This window comes from Panthera uncia, chromosome X (assembly GCF_023721935.1).
Source record: "Panthera uncia isolate 11264 chromosome X, Puncia_PCG_1.0, whole genome shotgun sequence".
Taxonomy (NCBI): Eukaryota; Metazoa; Chordata; class Mammalia; order Carnivora; family Felidae; genus Panthera; species Panthera uncia.
The window spans coordinates 59,025,266-59,047,808 of NC_064817.1; positions in this window are offsets into that span (position 1 = coordinate 59,025,266).

A 22,543-nucleotide genomic window follows, 5' to 3' on the forward strand; every position below is an offset into this window, starting at 1 on the left:
ACTTTGTGCACTGCTGGTGAGAATGCAAGTTGGTACAGCCACTGTGGAAAACAGTATGGAGGTTTATTTATCAAGAAATTAAAAATAGAAATACCATATGACCCAGTAATTACATTACTGGGCATTTACACAAAATGAAAACACTAATTCAAAAAGATACTTGTACCCTTATGTTTAGAGCAGCAATATCTACAATAGCCAAGATATGGAAGCAACACAGGTGCCTACCAGGAGATGAATGGATAAAGAAGATATGGTATATTTCCAGAATGAAATATTACTCAGCCTTAAAAACAGGAAGATGTTTCAATTCACAACAATATGGGTTACCTAGAGGGTATAATGCTAAATAAAATAAATCAGGCAAAGACAAATACAGTACAATTTTATTCATATGTGGAATTTAAGAAAGAAAATAAATGCACAAAGGAAGAAAAAAAGAGAGTCAAAAAAGACTCTTGAATACATAGAACAAATTTGTGGTTTCCAGGGGAGAGGTGGGTGGGTAAATGGGTGAAATAGGTAAAGGGGATTAAGAGGTACAAACTTTCAGTTACAAAATAAATAAGTCATGGAGATGAAAAGTACAGCATAGGGAATATAGTCAGTAATATTTTAATAATGGTGGCTGGTGAATAAACTTATAGTGAGCACTGATTAATATATACAATGTTGGATTCATTATGTTATACACTTGAAACTAATGTAACTATATGTTTATTATACTGGAATTAAAATTTTAAAAATACAAGAAATGACAGGTAAGGATGTGGAGCAAATGGAACCCTCATGCACTTTTGGTGGGAATGTATATTGGTACAGCCAGTGTGAAAAACAGTACAGAAGTTCCTTAAAAACTTAAAAATAGAAATAACATATGATCCAGTATTTATATTACTGAATATTTACCCAAATGAAACAAAAACACTAATTTGAAAAGATATATGTACTCCTATGTATATTGAAGCATTATTTACGATAGCCATGATATAAAAGCAACCCAAGCCTCCAATAATAGATTAATGGATAAAGAAGAGGGGCACCTGGGTGGCTCAGTCGGTTGAGCGTCCAACTTCAGCTCAGGTCACGATCTCGCGGCCCATGAGTTCGTGCCCCGCGTTGGGCTCTGGGCTGATGGCTCAGAGCCTGGAGCCTGCTTCCGATTCTGTGTCTCCCTCTCTCTCTGCCCCTCCCCCGTTCATGCTCTGTCTCTCTCTGTCTCAAAAATAAATAAATGTTAAAAAATTTTAAAAAAATTAAAAAAGAAGATGTAGTATATATACACGATAGAATATTACTTAGATATAAAAAAGAATGAGATCTTGCCACTTGTGACAATATAGATGGACCTTTATAGAAGGCATTATGCTGAGTGAAATAAGTTCGACAGTAAATGACAAACACCATGTGGTTTTACCTTTATGTGGAATCTAAAAAACAGAATGTACAAAAAAACAAATAAACAAATCCTAAATACAGAGAACAAACTGGTGCTTGCCAGAGAGGAAGGAGGTTGAGGTTGTACAAAAAAATAAATAAACAAATCTTAAATACAGATAACAAACTGGTATTTGCCAGAAGGGAAAGATGGGTGAGACAGATGAAAAGGATTAAGAGATCCAAATTTCTAGTTATAAAATAAATAAGTCATGAAAATGAAAAGTACAGCATAGGGAATATAGTCAATAATATCACAATAATTTATGGTGACAGATTATTTTTATTGTGGTGGGCACTGAAAAATGTATAGAATTGTTGAATCAATATGTTGTACACCTGAAACTAATATAACATTGTATGTTTATTATAATTAAATTTTTAAAAGTCCATATATCCTGAAGCCATCATGCTGGAGAAATTACATATAGAAACAATATAGAAATAACAAGAGATATTTGGGGAACTCCCAGCCATTTGAGTCTTCCGACCTAGGTATCAGAGACATGAATAAAGTATCCAAGATGTTTTGAACTCCACTGCCGTCTGACAGCAACCGCATAAGAGACCTCAGTTCAGAGCCCCTAACCAAGCCAAATCAGCCCCAATATCTGTGGGAGGAAATAATAATGATTTTTTGTTGCTTATCATTACTAAGTTTAGGGTGGTTTGTTACACAGCTGTAACTAACTAGAACTCCTTTTGTGAGCAATCTATCTAAATTTTTGTTCTCCAACTATTTTCTCTATATATCCTCATTAAATTAATCTTTCATAGATTAAATCTTAATCTGAACTTTTCTTATATGTTTACTTATTTGTTGTCTGTTTCTCTCTATGAGATGTAAGCTTCAGCAACTAGAATATTGACCAGGACACTGTGGCTATTTAATAAGCATTTTACAATGAATGAATAAATAGGAGAAATTGTTGGATCAGAGAGAGGAAGAAAACATTCTACTTACCAGGTTGTTTCTGAGGCCACACCCAGAGGTCCTGTACCACACTTGATCACTTGATCTTCACAGTCTTTCTCTGAACCACCCTCCAATCTGACCCCATATCCCTTTTGATGTTTCTGTCCTTCAAGTGCTTTAGGTGTTCTTTTCTCCACGAGGCACTCTCTGTGGCCTTACATCATCCTGGCACACTTCTTCCTAAGACCTTATTTTGTGGTATTAAAAGAATTGGTTACCTCTTTGTCTCCTTGAAGATGTCTGATTCATTACTATATACTAGTGCATAATAAAACAAGGCCAGCATATAGCAGGTGTTCAGAAGTTGGTTGTTGAATTGAAATGAATAGGTGGCCTTTGGGTAAGTCTATTCTCTAGGTACTCCTCCAGTGTAGAAGGGTCTCAGGTACCATTGCAGACTTAAGTGAAATTATGGCCTTACAGGTTTGGATGAAATGGATCTGGCTTCTTATAAAAAGTGTTCTGGGAGGTTCCGGAAGATGGCGGCGTAGGAGGACGCGGGGCTCACAGCGCGTCCTGCCGATCACTTAGATTCCACCTACACCTGCCTAAAGAACCCAGAAAACCGCCAGAGGATTAGCAGAAGGGAGTCTCCGGAGTCAAGCGCAGACGAGAGGCCCACGGAAGAGGCACAGGGGAAGTGCACTGCAGGTCCTCACCACGCCAGGGACTCTCCAAAATGACCAAACGGAAGAATTCCCCTCAGAAGAATCTCCAGGAAATAACAACAGCTAATGAACTGATCAAAAAGGATTTAAATAATATAACAGAAAGTGAATTTAGAATAATAGTCATAAAATTAATCGCTGGGCTTGAAAACAGTATACAGGAGAGCAGAGAATCTCTTGCCACAAAGATCGAGGGACTAAGGAACAGTCACGAGGAGTTGAAAAACGCTTTAAACGAAATGCAAAACAAAATGGAATCCACGATGGCTCGGCTTGAAGAGGCAGAGGAGAGAATAGGTGAACTAGAAGATAAAGTTATGGAGAAAGAGGAAGCTGAAAGAAAGAGAGATAAAAAAATCCAGGAGTATGAGGGGAAAATTAGAGAACTAAGTGATACACTAAAAAAAAAAATAATATACGCATAATTGGTATCCCAGAGGAGGAAGAGAGAGGGAAAGGTGCTGAAGGGGTACTTGAACAAATTATAGCTGAGAACTTCCCTGAACTGGGGAAGGAAAAAGGCATTGAAATCCAAGAGGCACAGAGAACTCCCTTCAGACGTAACTTGAATCGATCTTCTGCACGACATATCATAGTGAAACTGGCAAAATACAAGGATAAAGAGAAAATTCTGAAAGCAGCAAGGGATAAACGTGCCCTCACTTATAAAGGGAGACCTATAAGACTCGTGACTGATCTCTCCTTTGAAACTTGGCAGGCCAGAAAGGCTTGGCACGATATCTACAGTGTGCTAAACAGAAAAAATATGCAGCCGAGAATCCTTTATCCAGCAAGTCTGTCATTTAGAATAGAAGGAGAGATAAAGGTCTTCCCAAACAAACAAAAACTGAAGGAATTTGTCACCACGAAACCAGCCCTACAAGAGATCCTAAGGGGGATCCTGTGAGACAAAGTACCAGAGACATCACTACAAGCATAAAACATACAGACATCACAATGACTCTAAACCCATATCTTTCTATAATAACACTGAATGTAAATGGATTAAATGCGCCAACTAAAAGACATAGGGTATCAGAATGGATAAAAAAAACAAGACCCATCTATTTGCTGTCTACAAGAGACTCATTTTAGATCTGAGGACACCTTTAGATTGAGAGTGAGGGGATGGAGAACTATTTATCATGCTCCTGGAAGCCAAAAGAAAGCTGGAGTAGCCATACTTATATCAGACAAACTAGACTTTAAATTAAAGGCTGTAACAAGAGATGAAGAAGGGCATTATATAATAATCACAGGGTCTATCCACCAGGAAGAGCTAACTATTATAAATGTCTATGCGCCAAATACCCGAGCCCCCAGATATATAAAACAATTACTCATAAACATAAGCAACCTTATTGATAAGAATGTGGTCATTGCAGGGGACTTTAACACCCCACTTACAGAAATGGATAGATCATCTAGACACACGGTCAATAAAGAAACAAGGGCCCTGAATGATACATTGGATCAGATGGACTTGACAGATATACTTAGAACTCTGCATCCCAAAGCAACAGAATATACTTTCTTCTCGAGTGCACATGGAACATTCTCCAAGATAGATCATATACTGGGTCACAAAACAGCCCTTCATAAGTTTACAAGAATTGAAATTATACCATGCATACTTTCAGACCACAATGCTATGAAGCTTGAAATCAACCACAGGAAAAAGTCTGGAAAACCTCCAAAAGCATGGAGGTTAAAGAACACCCTACTAACGAATGAGTGGGTCAACCAGGCAATTAGAGAAGAAATTAAAAAATATATGGAAACAAACGAAAATGAAAATACAACAATCCAAACGCTTTGGGATGCAGTGAAGACAGTCCTGAGAGGAAAACACATCACAATCCAGGCCTATCTCAAGAAACAAGAAAAATCCCAAATACAAAACCTAACAGCACACCTAAAGGAAATAGAAGCAGAACAGCAAAGGCAGCCTAAACCCAGCAGAAGAAGAGAAATAATAAAGATCAGAGCAGAAATAAACAATATAGAATCTAAAAAAACTGTAGAGCAGATCAACGAAACCAAGAGTTGGTTTTTTGAAAAAATAAACAAAATTGACAAACCTCTAGCCAGGCTTCTCAAAAAGAAAAGGGAGATGACCCAAATAGATAAAATCATGAATGAAAATGGAATGATTACAACCAATCCCTCAGAGATACAAACAATTATCAGGGAATACTATGAAAAATTATATGCCAGCAAATTGGACAACCTGGAAGAAATGGACAAATTCCTAAACACCCACACTCTTCCAAAACTCAATCAGGAGGAAATAGAAAGCTTGAACAGACCCATAACCAGCGAAGAAATTGAATCGGTTATCAAAAATCTCCCAACAAATAAGAGTCCAGGACCAGATGGCTTCCCAGGGGAGTTCTACCAGACATTTAAAGCAGAGATAATACCTATCCTTCTCAAGCTATTCCAAGAAATAGAAAGGGAAGGAAAACTTCCAGACTCATTCTATGAAGCCAGTATTACTTTGATTCCTAAACCAGACAGAGACCCAGTAAAAAAAGAGAACTACAGGCCAATATCCCTGATGAATATGGATGCAAAAATTCTTAATAAGATACTAGCAAATCGAATTCAATAGCATATAAAAAGAATTATTCACCATGATCAAGTGGGATTCATTCCTGGGATGCAGGGCTGGTTCAACATTCGCAAATCGATCAACGTGATACATCACATTAACAAAAAAAAAAGAGAAGAACCATATGATCCTGTCAATCGATGCAGAAAAGGCCTTTGACAAAATCCAGCACCCTTTCTTAATAAAAACCCTTGAGAAAGTCGGGATAGAAGGAACATACTTAAAGATCATAAAGGCCATTTATGAAAAGCCCACAGCTAACATCATCCTCAACGGGGAAAAACTGAGAGCTTTTTCCCTGAGATCAGGAACACGACAGGGATGCCCACTGTCACCGCTGTTGTTTAATATAGTGCTGGAAGTTCTAGCATCAGCAATCAGACAACAAAAGGAAATCAAAGGCATCAAAATTGGCAAAGATGAAGTCAAGCTTTCGCTTTTTGCAGATGACATGATATTATACATGGAAAATCCGATAGACTCCACCAAAAGTCTGCTAGAACTGATACATGAATTCAGCAAAGTTGCAGGATACAAAATCAATGTACAGAAATCAGTTGCATTCTTATACACTAACAATGAAGCAACAGAAAGACAAATGAAGAAACTGATCCCATTCACAATTGCACCAAGAAGCATAAAATACCGAGGAATAAATCTAACCAAAGATGTAAAAGATCTGTATGCTGAAAACTATAGAAAGCTTATGAAGGTAATTGAAGAAGATTTAAAGAAATGGAAAGACATTCCCTGCTCATGGATTGGAAGAATAAACATTGTCAAAATGTCAATACTACCCAAAGCTATCTACACATTCAATGCAATCCCAATCAAAATTGCACCAGCATTCTTCTCGAAACTAGAACAAGCAATCCTAAAATTCATTGGAACCACAAAAGGCCCCGAATAGCCAAAGTAATTTTGAAGAAGAAGACCAAAGCAGGAGGCATCACAATCCCAGACTTTAGCCTCTACTACAAAGCTGTCATCATCAAGACAGCATGGTATTGGCATAAAAACAGACACATAGACCAATGGAATAGAATAGAAACCCCAGAACTTGACCCAAAAACGTATGGCCAACTCATCTTTGACAAAGCAGGAAAGAACATCCAATGGAAAAAAGACAGTCTCTTTAACAAATGGTGCTGGGAGAACTGGACAGCAACATGCAGAAGGTTGAAACTAGACCACTTTCTCACACCATTCACAAAAATAAACTCAAAATGGATAAAGGACCTGAATGTGAGACAGGAAACCATCAAAACCCTAGAGGAGAAAGCAGGAAAAGACCTCTGTGACCTCAGCCGTAGCAATCTCTTACTCGGCACATCCCCAAAGGCAAGGGAATTAAAAGCAAAAGTGAATTACTGGGACCTTATGAAGATAAAAAGCTTCTGCACAGCAAAGGAAACAACCAACAAAACTAAAAGGCAACCAACGGAATGGGAAAAGATATTTGCAAATGACACATCGGACAAAGGGCTAGTATCCAAAATCTATAAAGAGCTCATCAAACTCCACACCCGAAAAACAAATAACCCAGTGAAGAAATGGGCAGAAAACATGAATAGACACTTCTCTAAAGAAGACATCCGGATGGCCAACAGGCACATGAAAAGATGTTCAACGTCGCTCCTCATCAGGGAAATACAAATCAAAACCACACTCAGATACCACCTCACGCCAGTCAGAGTGGCCAAAATGAAGAAATCAGGAGACTATAGATGCTGGAGAGGATGTGGAGAAACAGGAACCCTCTTGCACTGTTGGTGGGAATGCAAATTGGTGCAGCCGCTCTGGAAAGCAGTGTGGAGGTTCCTCAGAAAATTAAAAATAGACCTACCCTATGACCCAGCAATAGCACTGCTAGGAATTTATCCAAGGGATACAGGAGTACTGATGCATAGGGGCACCTGTACCCCAATGTTTATAGCGGCACTCTCAACAATAGCCAAATTATGGAAAGAGCCTAAATGTCCATCAACTGATGAATGGATAAAGAAATTGTGGTTTATATACACAATGGAATACTACATGGCAATGAGAAAGAATGAAATATGGCCTTTTGTAGCAATGTGGATGGAACTGGAGCGTGTGATGCTAAGTGAAATAAGCCATACAGAGAAAGACAGATACCATATGGTTTCACTCTTATGTGGGTCCTGAGACACTTAACAGAAACCCATGGGGGAGGGGAAGGAAAAAAAAAAGAGGGTAGAGTGGGAGAGAGCCAAAGCATAAGAGACAGTTAAAAACTGAGAACAAACTGAGGGTTGAAGGGGGGTGGGAGAGAGGGGAGGGTGGGTGATGGGTATTGAGGAGGGCACCTTTTGGGATGAGCACTGGGTGTTGTATGGAAACCAATTTGACAGTAAATTTCATATATTAAAAAATAAAAAAAAAGAAAAAAAAAAGAAAAAAAAATAATTGCATAAAATGAAAAAAAATAAAAAAAAAAAAATAAAAAGTGTTCTGGTAGCCTCCTATTCACCCCATTGGTGAGGGAGGGATTTCCATCCTAGGGTTATGGGGATGGCCAAACACATAATGCCCAACATTGAATGGAGGAGATAAACAGCAGTTTATTAGTTACATACATTCACAGTCCAGAGTAGGAGATCATTGCACACAAAGCAGGGCGATATGGGTGTTGTACTCAGGAAAAGAGTGAACAAGCAGAAGCTGTGGAAAACAAATTTTAGAGTGTCAAGGGGTGAGGTGCCCCCTAGTTCCCACAGGAGGATGGGATTGACTTGTATTAATAAATCTGAAGACTGACAAGAAACTGAAAAACTGTGTGATACAACAGGGATAAACAGGAACTATATTTAGTCCCATAGAGAAGGAGAGTTGTTTGACTAGGGGATATCATTCATAGGAACAGAATGGAGAGGGGAACTTGTGGTTAGTACTTTGAAGGTCCTCCAAGTTTTATCAGATGTCAAGGCATTGCATAATATTAAACATTTGTTTTAGTCCTTAGACCACAATGGGGATAGCAGTGAAGACAATCTAGACAAGAGATGTTGTTTCTGCCACTCACTTGAGGGGCCAGTTTGTTCCCTATCAAAGCTAGAGCCTGACTTCTCTTCACCCAGTATGTTACTGGCCACCATGGTGTTTTCCAATAAGGAACTTCAAGGATGTTGGTGTCCATATTTATGTGTATAGTTTGTTAGGGCGGCCATAACAAAATATCACAGACTGGGTGACTTAAACAACATACGTTAATTACCTTAGAGTTCTGGAGGTTATCAGTCCAAGATCTAGCAGGTTGGGTTTCTTCTGAGGCCCCTCTCCTTGGCCTGCCTTCTCACTGTGTCCTCACATGATCTTTCCTCTGTGCAAGCATTGTGGTGTCCCTTTCTGTGCCCAAATTTCCTCTCCTTAAAAGGACATCAGTCAGATTAGATTAGGGACTCGGATTAGATTAATATGGGCTCATTTTAACTTAATTTCCTCTTTAAAGTCCATATCTTCAAATACAGTCATATTCTGAGGTATTGGGGGTTACGGCTTCAACATATGAATTGGGGGAGACACAATTTGGCCCATAATTTTGTGTAAGAAGACATTAGATAAGTGACAGATATTAAAAGTTGTGCCAACCCTCCCTCTTATTCCATCCCTCCTATAGCTTGCTCTGCTACACCCTAATCCAGAGAAAAGGGAGCAATCCTGTGTGCAACCAACCCTCCACATCTGGCACCCACAGATGGATCTTAGGATGGGCCCCCTCACCAGCTGGAATGACAAACATGTTCTCCCAGAACAATATTTCTCTTTGTCTTAGAGGAGAAGAGTAATCCATGCTGTGGCCTTCCTAGAGCATGTCATTACCTACAGCCATCAAAATCAGGAAGCTTCTCTAAGCTATAGTCCAAGGCATTGGAATAGAGGGCAGCTTCAGAAGAAATGACTTTGCTTGCATCCTGTTTCTCTATCTCCCTTTCCTTGTATAACTTGAGGCAAGGGAACTTTAAGAGGACAGAGACTCTACCCTGGCTGGCTCATACCAAACCAAGTGCTCTCATAAGAGAACTTTGAAACAGGCTGCTTGGACCTTAGTACTCAGCTCCTAAATCCTGTCCTAACCTTTATGCCCTTAGAAGAGAAGTCATTCTCATTGACTGGGGTCCCTGAGTGATAAGAAAGGGAAGTAGTCTCTCTTAATACACCAAGACCTACTTAAATATACTACCCATAAGCCTGCAAAAATGTATTTGCACTTGTATCCATTTTCTTTGTTGTCCATTCTGCTAAAATAGAAGAAAAATCTCTACTTCTAAATCCCACCTTTCCAGTTGTGCTATAGGTCTCAATATCTCTTACTTTCTCATAGATTTTAATCCTACAATACAATTGCATTATCCATTACTCAATCTCTACCATAGAGTCTCATAATTATGTACCATCTTCTATCTCTAAAAAGCATCCACTCTTGACTCCACTTCCTTCTTTCCTAATGTCTATCCCACTCTACACTACATATCAAACTTCTTCAATAGGTTTTGTTACTTGATGTCTATAATCTTATTCAATTATCTCAAACTAACACCACTTAGGCTTTCAATGACACCAGATCAGTAAAGAATAGCATTCTTTTTTTTTTCTCTGGCTATCCTTTTCACTTAAGTGATCCTATCTATACCCATGCACTTAACTAAATACTGTCTCTCTAAAGATGACTCACAAGTTGAAATCTCCAACTAGGACCTCTCCTCTACACCACAAACAACCTCCCTGACAGATCCCATTTGTAACTGGGTGTCATCCTACCACTTTATTCTCATCTATTGCTAATTGCCTAGATATATGCTGGTGCCTGCATACAACCAGTGTTTCCCTTTCCATTGATGTTATTTCCTGAGTCTTTTCTTCTTAGGTGCTATTTCTAGTGGAATGGCCTTCCTTACTATCAACCACTGATTTTTCTAAACCTGCCTGTGCATCAGAATCACCTGAAAAGCTTCCAGGGGCTCTGAATCAAAAGATGAGAAATAGACATTAAGGAATCTACTTTTGAAATCATTTTTGCACTATATGCTAACTAATTTGGATGTAAATTTAAAAAAATAAAATTAAAACAAGTTAAGGAAAGAAATATGCACCAACAATTTCTCTTTTTAATAAGCATCTTTTGTGCTTTTACCATATATTCCAGATAGTGAAAGTATTGCCTTAGAAAATTCCCTGCTGTAGGCAAATGTCACCTTTTTGTGAATTTTTGTTATACTCCTGGAGGCATGATTAAGGACTCCTTCCCCTATAATTCAACAGTTTTTTTTTTTTTTTTTTTTTTTTTTTTTTTTTTTTTTTTTTTTTTTACTTAGCTCTCATTTATCTTGTGTAATGCTTTTCTCTAATTGGCCTTTTTGTGATTATGTCTTTATTTTCTGTATCCCCATGGTCTAACACAACATCTTCCACATTTTGGGAGCCTAGTAAATGTTTGCTAACTGACTGAATGAGGAACAAATGATTTGAGGATCCAAGAGATCATCAGGGTTATGAAAACAGAGTTCTAGGAATTAAGCCTTCTCTCTAAATGTACACCACATATCCAATTCTCTACCTAACATTTCCACTATCTTATCTAAATTTTATACTACCAAAATATTTAGTCCCGTTACTTCTCTCAAGTCTTTCCCATCTCCTTAAATAGAAGCTTCATAAATTGATTTGCTTAAGTAAAACTTAGTTCCTTTCTCTATTTCACATATCCCCTCAATTCAATCCACCAAGTCTATTCATTCAATTTTATCTTTATTCCCACTGAGATCAGTGATTCTATTGGGAATGCAGCCTTTCTAATGAACAACCTTGATGTGGAAATAAAGCCTGGAAGAGCACCTTTTGAAGACTGCTGTTTCCTCATTAATCTAATCCTAATGAAAGGGAGAGAAAAAGAAAAAGAAAAGTCTTATGGGCGCTATAAAAGTATGTAATAAAGGTGAGCAGGTGGCCAGGACACACAAGAAATCCAATCTCACTACCCTCCAATCTTTTTATTGTATTAAGCTGAAATTTACATAACATGAAATTAACCATTTCAAAGTTTACAATTTAATGCCATTTAATATACTCACAATGTTGTACAATCACCACCTATAACAACTTTATAAAGATTTTTATGACCTATATAGACACATCATCATCACACAAAGCCTATAGTTTACAGTTCACTCTTAATGGGTTTGGATAAATGTATAATTATATGGATCCATTTTTCTGCTATCATACAGAGTTTTTTCACTCCCTTAAAAATCCTCTGTGTTCCACTTATTCATCCTCCTGTCCATCCCAATGCCTGGTAACTACTGATCTTTTCAATGTCTCTATAATTTTGCCTTTTTCAGAGTCATAAAGTTGGAATCATACATTATGTAGACTTTTCAGATTGGCTTCTTTCATTTAGAAATATGCATTTTAGGCTCCTCTATGTATTTTTCATAGCTTGATAGCTCATTTATTTTTAGTCATGAATCATATTCCATTGTCTGGCTGTACCATATTTAATTATCCATTCACGTACTGTTGAACGTCTTTGTTGTTTCAAAGTTTTGGCAATCATGAATAAAGCTAGTATAAAAATCTATGTGCAGATTTTTTAAAGTTTATTTGCTTGAGAGAGACAGAGATAGCATGAAAGGGGAAGGGACAGAGAGAGGGAGAGAGAATCCCAAGAAGGCTCTACACTGCCTGCACAGAGGCTGATGTGGGGCTTGAATTCACGAAACTGTGAGATCATGACCTGATCCAAAACCAAGAGTTGGACACTTAACTGACTGAGCCACCCAGACACCACCTGTGTGGATATAATATTCAACTCCTTTGGGTCAATATCAAGAAATACAATTTCTGGATTGTATAATAAGACTATGTTTAGTGTTGTAAGAAACTGCCAAACTCTTCCAAAATGGGGTATCATTTTCCATTCCCAGCAGCAATGAATGAGAATACCTATTGGTCCACATGATCACCAGCATTTGGTACTGTTGGTGTTTCAGATTTTGGCTGTTCTAATAGGTGTACAGTGGTATGTCATTATTGTTTTAATTTGTATATCCGTGTGACATATGTAAGCAACTTTTTATATGTTTGCTTGCCACCTGTATATCCTTTTTAATGAAGTGTCTGTTAAGGCTTTTGGTCTTTTGTTAATCAGGTTCTTTGTTTTCTTATTGTTGACTTTTGAGAGTTTTTTGTATATCTTGAATAACAGTCCTCTATCAGACATTTCTTTTGCAAATATTTGCTCTCAGTCTGTGGCTTCTCTTTTCATACTCATGACATTGTCTTTTGCAGAGCACCATTTTTTAATGTTTATTAATTTTGGAGAGAGAGAAAAACAGAGCACAAGCAGAGTAGGGGCAGAGAGAGGGAGACACAGAATCAGAAGCAGGCTCCAGGTTCTCAGCTGTCAGCACAGAACCTGAAGCAGGGATTGAACTTGCAAACCATGGGATCATGACCTGAGCTGAAGTCAGATGCTTAACTGAGCCACCCAGGTGTCCCCAGAACACAAATTTTTAATTACAATAAAGTAAAGCTTATCAATTTTTCTTTCATGGATCATGCATTTGGTGGTTTATCTAAAGTGTCATTGCCATACCCAAAGTCATCTAGGTTTTCTCCTATGTTGTCTTCTGGTTCTTTTACAGTTGTACATTTTACATTTTAGGTCTATGATCCATTTTGAGCTAATTTTTGTGATGTGTATAAGGTCTGTTTCTAAATTAGTTTTTGTGGGGGGGTATAGATATCCAATTGTTTCAGCACCATTTGTTAAAAAAAACCACCTTTGCTCCATTGTATTACTTTTGCTACTTTGTCAAGGCTCAATTGACGATATTTATGTGGATCTATTTCTGGGTTCTATATTCTGTTTCATTGATCTATTTTTCTTTTTTTTTTTTCACCAATACCACACTGTCTTGACTATTGTAGCTTTATAACAAGTCTTGAAGCTGGGTAATGTCAGTCTTCCAACTTTGTTCAATATTGTGTTGACTGTTTTGGGTCCTTCGTCTTTAGAATCAGTTTGTCAATATCTACAGAAAATTTTCTGGGATTTTTGATTGAGATTACATTGAATATATAGATCAATTTGTAACTGACTAACATTTTGACAATATTGAGTCTTCCCATCCATGAACATGGAATATCTCTCTATTTACTTAGTTCTTCTTAGATTTTATTCAGTAGAGTTTTGTAGTTTTCCTCGTATAGACCTTGTACATATTTTGTTAAATTTATACCTAAGTATTTCATATTGGGTAGGTGCTAATTTTAATTTGTATTGTGTTTTTAATTTCAACTTTCACTTGTTCATTGCCAGTGTATAGGAAAGCAGTTTACTCTTGTATATTAGCCTTGTATCTGGTGACCTTGCTATAATCAATTATTAGTTTCAGGCGTTATTTTGATTGATTGTTTTGGATCTTCTATGTAAATGATCATGTCATCTGTGAACAAAAACAGCTGTTTTTCCTCCTTTTCAATCTATATGCCTTTTGTTATCTTTTCTTGTCTTATTGCGTTAGCTAGAACTTCCAGTATAATGTTGAAAAGTAGTGGTGAGAGGAGACGTACTTGCCTTGTACCTGATCTCAGTGGGAAAGCTTCGAGTATGTCAACATCAAGTATGCTGTTGGCTGAAGTATTTTTGTAGGTGTTCTTTATCAAGTTGAGGAGGCTCTCTTCTATTTCTAATTTACTGAGAATTTTTTATCAAGAATGGGTGTTTGATTTAGTCAAATACATTGCTTGCATCTGTTGATGTGATAATGTAATTCTTCTTTTTTAGAAAGAATCAATGTAATGTGATTGATTACATTAATTGATTTTCATATGTAAGCCAGGTTTACAAATCCATTTGGTCTTAATGCATATTTTTAAAAATAAATTATTGGATTCAACTTGCTAACATTTTGTTTAGGATTTTTATATCTATTTTCATGAGAAATATTGGTCTGTAGTTTTCTTGTAATGTCTTTGGCTTTGGTATTGAGGAAATAAGACTGGCTTTATAGAAGAAATTGTAGAGAATTGGTAAAATTTCTTCTTTAAATATTTTGTAGAATTCACCAGTGAACTCATCTGGATCTGATGCTGGTTGGAAATATTATTAATTATTGATTCACTTTCCTTAATAGATATAGTCTTATTTAAATTACCTAATTCTTCTGAATGACTTTTGACAGATGTGTCTTTTAAGGAATTTGTCCATTTTATCTAGGTTCTCAAATTGGTGGGCATAAAATTGTTCACAGTATGCTTTTCTAATGTTGTTTTGTCTTTTTTATTTAAATTCAAGTTAACATACAGTGTAGTCTTGACTTCAGTATTAGAACCCAGTGGTCCATCTCTTACATAAGACACCCAGTGCTCATTCTGAAAAGTGCTTTCCTTAATGTCCATCACCCATTTAACCCATACTCCAACCCACCTTCCCTCCAGCAGCCCTCAGTTTGTTCTTTGTATTTGAGTCTCTTATGGCTTGCCTCCCTCTCTGTTTTTATCTTATTTTTCCTTCCCTCCCCTATACTCATCTGTTGAGTTTCTCAAATTCCTCATATGAGTGAAATCATACAATACTTATCTTTCTCTGACTTAATTCGCTTAGCATAAAATACTCTAGTTCTATCAATGTTGTTGCAAATGGCAAGATTTCACTCTTTTTCATTGCTGAGTAGCATATACACATATATAGACACACACATACATACCACATATTATTTATCCATTTGTCAGTAGATGGACATTTAGGTTCTTTACATAATTTGGAAATTCTGGAGCATAAAGTAGTTGTATTTTTAACTTTTTGAGGAACATCTATACTGTTTTCTATAGTGACTGCACCAGTTTGCATTCCCACCAACACTGTAAGAGGATCCCCCTTTCTCTGCATCCTCACCAATATCTGTTGTCTTCAGAATTGTTAATTTTGGCCATTCTGACAGTTGGAGGTTGTATGTTATTGTGGTTCTGATTTGTATTTCTCTGATGATGAGTGATGTTGAGCATTTTTTCATGTGTTTATTAGCCATTTGTATGTCTTCTTTGGAAAAATGTATATTCATGTCTTCTGCCCATTTCTTCACTGGCTTATTTGTTTTTTGGGTGTTGATTTTGGTAAGTTATTTATACATTTTGGATACTAACTCTTTATCTAATTTGTCATTTGCAAATATCTTCTCCCATTCCATCAGTTGCCTTTTAGTTTTGTTGATTGTTTCCTATCTTGATGATGGCACAGTGGTTTATTTTTGCTTTTATTTCCCTTGCCTCCAGAGACATGTCAAGTAAGAAGTTGCTGCAGCTTACATCAAAGAGGTTGTAGACTGTTTTCTCCTGTAGGATTCTGATGGTTTCCTCTTTCACATTTAGGTCTTTCATCCACTTTAAATTTATTTTTGTGTATGGTGTAAGAAAGTAGTCCAGTTCCATTCTTCTGCATGTCGCTGTCCAGTTCTCCCAGTTATTCAGGGTCTTTCTGGTTCCAAACACATTTTAGGATTGTTTGTTCTAGCTATGTGAAGAATGCTGGTGTTATTTTGATAGGGGTTGCATTGAATGTGTAGATTGCTTTGGGTAGTATCAACATTTTAACAATATTTGTTCTTGCAGTCCATGAACATGGGATGTTTTTCCATTTCTTTGTGTCTTCTTCAATTTCTTTCATAAGCTTTGTATAGTTTTGAACATACAGATCTTTTCCGGCGAGGCTAAGAAAGGATCCATGATCTGTAATGATGCCCTCTCTTTAACTTCTGATATTAGTAATTTTTGTCTTATCTCTTTTCTTAGCCTAGATGGAGATTTATCAATTTTATTCATCTTTTTTAAAAAAGAAGCTTTTGATTTTGTTTATTTTCTCTATTGAATTCCTGTTTTCAATTTTGTTGATTTATGCTTTACTTTTATTATTCTTTTGCTTACTTTGGATATAATTTTCTATTTTTTTTCTAGTTTCTTAAGTTGGGGGCTTAGATTACTCATTCTAGATCTTTGTTATTATGTATTAATATATGTTATATATTATATATAACATAATACATATACATATACATAATACATATATATAATATGTATTAATAACATGTTATTAATAACATAATACATATATATAATATGTATTAATATTTGTTATATATGTATTAAATGCTAAGAATTTTCCTCTAAGTACTGCTTCCAGGTGCCCCACAAATTTTGATATAAAGGATATTTTCATTTTCAATTAGTTCACAACATTTTTAAATTTCTCTTGAGATTTATTTTTTGATCCATGTGCTATTTAGAAGTGTGTTGTTTAATTTCCAAGTACTTGGAGAATTTCTAGTTATCTTATTTTTTTTAATGAAGGGGACAGGGGATGAGTTAAAAACATGATGGGGATTAAGGAGTGCACTTCTGATGAGTGCTGGGTGTTATATGGAAGTGTTGAATTAATATATCGTGCACTTGAAACTAATATTACACTGTATGTTAACTAACTGGAATTTAAATAAAAAATTTAAAAACCTATACTTGATTTTTCCAGTTATCTTTTTGTTATTGATTTATGTTTTAATTCCATTGTGGAATGGAAGGCATTCCATTCCAATGTGGTAGGCATTATATGATTTCCATTCTTTTAAAATGTTTAAATGTGTTTTATGGTCCAGAGTGTGGTCTATCATAGTGAATGTTCTATATGTGCTTTAGAAGAATATGTATTCTGCTGTTGGTGGTGAATTAGTATATAGATATGAATTAAATTCAGTTTATTGAATTCAAATATGTCCTTACTGATATCCTTGTAGACCTGTTGGGTCTATTTCTTTCTTTTTTTTTAATGGGTCTGTCTATTTCTGATAGGGGGTTTAGAAGTGTCCAACCATGATAGTGGATTAATCTGTATCTCTTCATAATTCCATTAGTTTTTGCCTCACATAGTTTGATACTTTATTATTAGGGGAATATATGTCAAAGATTATTAAAGCTTCTTGGAGAGTTGACCCCAATAATAAATGATAAAAAATAAATAAATTGATTAATAATCATTATGTAATGTCTTTCTTTATCCCTGCTGACTTCCCTTATATTGAAGTTTTCTAGGTCTGAAATTAATATAGCTAGTTTATTTTCATTCATGTTAACATGGTGTACTTCTCTCCACCAATTTACTACTATATATGTCTTTATATTTAAAATAGGTTTCTTAGAAAGTAGAACAGTGGTTGCTAGGGAATGCAGGGTGAAGGAAATGGAGAGAGGTTGGTAAAAGGGTACAAGCTTTCAGCTGTAAAATGAATAAGGTCTGAATACCTAAAGTTTAACACGGTTACTATAATTAATAATACTGTATTGTATAATTGAAATATGCTAAGAGAGTAGCTCTTAAGCATTTCTACAAAAAAAAAGAAATGCGAATATGTGAGGGATGAGTGTGTGAATTAACTCAGCTGTGGGAATCCTTTCACAATTCATATGCATATCAAATAACCACATTGTGCATTTTATATTGTAATTATATTTGTCAACTATACCTCAATACAGCTGAAAAAATAAAATGAGTTTTGTACACAACATATATTTGAATTAACTCAGCTGTGGGAATCCTTTCACAATTCATATGCATATCAAATAACCACATTGTACATTTTATATTGTAATTATATTTGTCAACTATACCTCAATACAGCTGAAAAAATAAAATGAGTTTTGTACACAACATATATTTGGGTCGTATTTTTTGATCCACTTTGACAATCTCTGTCCTTCATTGGTGCATTTAGATTATTGATGTTTAAAGTGATTATTGATATGGTTGGATTCTTATCTACCATATTTGCTACTGTTTTCTATTTTTTGCACTTGATTTTTGTTCCTGTTTTTGTCTTCCACTATTTTTCTACTTTTTGTGGTTTTAATTGAGCATTTAATATAATTCAATTTTCTCTCCTTTCTTAGCATATCTGTTATATCTCTTAACCTTTTTAGTGGTTGCCCGTTTGAGATATGCACTTATATTTAATCCAAGTCCACATTCAAATAACACCACACCACTTCATGAGTAGTACAAATATTTCATAATAAAATAATCTTAATTTTCCCCTCCTGTACCTTGTATCACTGCTGTCATTCATTTCACTTATATATAACCAAATATATATACATATAAATACTTATATTTAAAATATATACATTTATATTTAAAATATATACATTTATATTTAAAATATATACATAAGCATATATACTGGAATATATTGCTGACATTACTATTTTGAACAAATTGTTCTCCGTTGGATCAATTAAAGGTAAGACAAAATAAGTTTTATTTTACCTTCACTTATTCCTTCATTGATGCTTTCTCTTATTTTATGGGTGTACAAGTTACTGATCTGTATAATTTTCCTTCTATCTAAAGAAGTTTTAATATTTCCTGCAAGGCAGGTATACTGGAAATAAATTCCCTCAAGTTTTGTTTGCCTAAGAAAGCATTTTTTCCTCATTTTTAGAGGATAATTTTACTGGGTATAGAATTCTAGTTTGGTAGGTTTTTTTCTCTTAATACTTTAAATATTTCACTCTACTCTCTTCTTGCTTACATGGCTTCTGAGAAGTCAGATGTAATTCCTACGTTTGTTCCTCTATAAATATTTTTTCTCTCATTTCTTTAGAATTTTTTTCTTTATATTTGAGTTTGGGTAGGTTGAAAATGATATGCTTAGTTGCAATTTTTTTTTTTACTTTTATCCTGCTTGGTGTTCTCTGAGCTTCTTAGATATGTGGTTTGGTGCTTACGTTAATGTGGGGGAAATCTCAGTCATTATTGTTTCAAATATTTATTCTGTTTCTTTCTCCGTTTATTCCTGTTGTTCAGGTTACACCTTTTGTAATTGTTCAACAGTCCTTAGTTATTCTGTTCTGTTTTATTTAATCTTTGTTCTCTTTGCTTTTTAAGTATTCTATTGATATATACTGTAATTCAGTGATTCTTTTATTAGCTCTATCCAGGCTACTAATAAACTCCTCAAAGGCATTATTAATTTCTATTTTCATGCTATTTACCACTAGCATTTCTTTTTGGTTCTTAGGATTTTGATATTTCTGCTTATGTTACCCATCTGTTCTTGCATGCTTTCTGCTTTATCCATTGGATAATTTACCATATAAATCATATGAATTTTTAGAATTCCTAGTCTAAAAAACCAGCATCCCTGCCATATCTGGTTCTGATACTTGCTCGGTCTCTTATATTGTGTCTTTTGTCTTTGGTATGCCTTGTTATTTTTCTGGATAGCTGGACATGATGTATCCAGTAGATAGAACTGCTTTAAGTTGGCCTTTAGTAATGTAGTTGTAAGGTGTGGAGAGAACGGAAGCATTCTATAGCCTATACTTAAATCTCAGTCTTTCAGTAAGCCTATGCCTCTGGTCTGTGAACTTCACAAGATTTTCTGTTTCTTTCTCCCCACTTAAGTGGTACAAGGTGGCTACGGAGAGCTGGAGTTGGCTATTTCCTTTAGCCCATGTGTTAAGTGAGAGTTAGCTGCCAGGTGTTTCCTAAGTCAGTTAAGATCTGCTAATAGCCCAGTAGATTTGGCTCCAATTAACTAGTTTCCTCTGAGAACAAGCCTTGAACGATCTTTCAAAATCGTTCATTTTTCCCTTCTCCTGCCAGAAAAATGAGAAAAATTTTCTCTGATATTTACTGTGGGAACCTGATCAAGCTCCAGTAGGTAAATCTCACATTATTGTGAGGGCCAACCTATGACTGGGTCTCTCTGGAAAATTTAACTCTGAGTATCCAGCAATTCATAATTTATAGTTCGGGGTTTCCTAATGCAGTGCTGGTTCCCACAGAACATTTCACTTGTGATAAGCCATAACTCCCTGTGTTTTCCTGTCTCTTCAATTTTAGGAGCAACAGCTTTCCCTGTGTCTTCCCCTCTCTTATAGATTAAAGAGGAGATACTTATTTTTTAGTCTTTTCAGCTTCTTACTTGTTGGGATAAAGTGGTAATATCCAAGCTCTTTTTTATCCAGAACCTAAGTTCAGAAAACATTTGTATCACTACACAACAAACTCCCATATTCATTAATCAGTCATGCCAATTTTCCCCTTTCTCCACCCCCCCGGCATCCACCAATCTACTTTCTGTCTCTACAGATTTACCTACTCTGGATATTTCATATAAATAGAATGATACAATATGTGGCCTTTTGGCCTTCTTAGTATCACTTAGTATCATGCACTCAAGGTTCATCCATGTTTTAGTGGTTTTCAATATTACAAGCTTTCATTGTTTTGTTTTGTAGTTTCAAGTTTTTATTTAAATTCAAGTTAGTTAACATACAGTGTAATATTAGGTTCAGGAGTAGAATTTAGTCAATCTTTTTTTGTTAAATAATATTTGATTATATGATTATATCACATTTGTTTATTCAGTCATTCATTGATGAACATTTGAGTTTTTCCCACTTTAGTTGCTATGAACTCATGTATAAGTATTTGTTTGAGTGCCTATTTTCAACACTTTTGTATATACTGAAGAGAATTGCTGAGTCATATCATAATTCTATGTTTAACTTTCTAAGGAGTCACCATACTGTTTTCCACAGCAGTAGCACTTTAGACATTTCCACCTGCAATGTATAAGATTTCCATTTTCCCCACATCCACTAAAACGTGTTATTTTCCAATTTTTTATTATAGCCATTCTAGTAGGTATGAAGTGTATCTCATTGTAGTTTTGATTTGCATTTCTCTGACAGCTAATGATGTTGAGCCTCTTTTCATGTGCTTATTGGCCATCTATATAATTGAATGCCCATGTTAATTGGCTTGTTTAACTTCTGGTGTTGAGATTTAAGGGTTCTTTATAAATTCTGGATACTAGACCACTATCAAGTATGTGATTTATCATTTTTTTTCCATTCTCTAGGTTTGTTTTTTCACTTACTTGAAAATGTCCCTTGATGCAACATAAGTTATTTTATGAAGAGCGATTTATCCTTTTTTTTTCTTTTATTATCTATCTTTTGGGTGTAACATCATAAAATCTATTAAAAAATACAAGATCATGAAGATTTACCCCTATATTTTCTGCTAAAAATCGTAATGGTCAAATTTTTTAAAGTTTCAATTTAAATTCCAGTCAGCATACAGTGTAAAATTAGTTTCAGGTGAACAATATTCAACAATTCCATACATCACCCAGTGCTCATGACAGTGAATTCCTTAATCCTCATCACCTATTTAACCCAACCACAACACTTCTGGTAACCATCAGTTTGTTTTTTATAGTTAAGAGTCTATCTTGTGGTTTGCAATTCTCTTGCTCTCTCTTTCTCCTTTGCTTGTATGCTCTCTTTCTTAAATTCTACATATGAGTGAAATCATACAGTGTCTTTCTCTGACTGACTTATTTCATTTAGCATAATACTCTACAGCTCTATCCGTGTCATTGCAAATGGCAAGACTCATTCTTTTTTTATGGCTTAGTAATATTCCATCATATATATACATATACAAAAATATAATTGTATATATATTTATAATGTATACATTTATAATATATATAATATATAATATATATACCACTTCTTCTTTATCCATTCACCAATTAATTGACATTTGGGTTGCTTCCATATATTGGATATTGCAAATAATGTTGCTATAAACATAGGAGTGCATATATCACTTTGAATTAGTGTTCCTGTATTCTTTGTGTAAATAAATACTCACTAGTGGGATTGCTATATCTCAGGTAGTTCTATTTTTAAATTTTTGAGGAACCTCTATAATGTTTTCCACGTGACCTCACCAGTTTGCATTCTCACCAACAGTGC